The sequence below is a fragment of the Acanthisitta chloris genome, unplaced genomic scaffold, assembly GCF_000695815.1.
Source record: "Acanthisitta chloris isolate BGI_N310 unplaced genomic scaffold, ASM69581v1 scaffold10397, whole genome shotgun sequence".
Lineage (NCBI taxonomy): Eukaryota > Metazoa > Chordata > Aves > Passeriformes > Acanthisittidae > Acanthisitta > Acanthisitta chloris.
In genome coordinates this window covers 24801-25016 of record NW_008680952.1, presented here as the reverse complement: position 1 = coordinate 25016, position 216 = coordinate 24801, and positions in this window count along the sequence as shown.

The following is a 216-nucleotide window of genomic DNA, read 5'->3' as shown; positions in this document are numbered from 1 at the left end:
AGCGCGGGGTGTTCGGCAAGGTAGCCCCTGCCCATGGCAGGGGGTGGATCGATATGAGCTTCAAGGTCCTTCCAACCCAAACTATTCCAGGATTCCTCTCAGGGTTCTTCCCAAGTCTTTTCTGATGGGTTTGTAGGTAGTTGCAGTTGGATGTGTTTCCCTCCCCAGGGGAATGCACCAGCAGGAAGCTAACCTGTATTTATAGGTAAGGACATG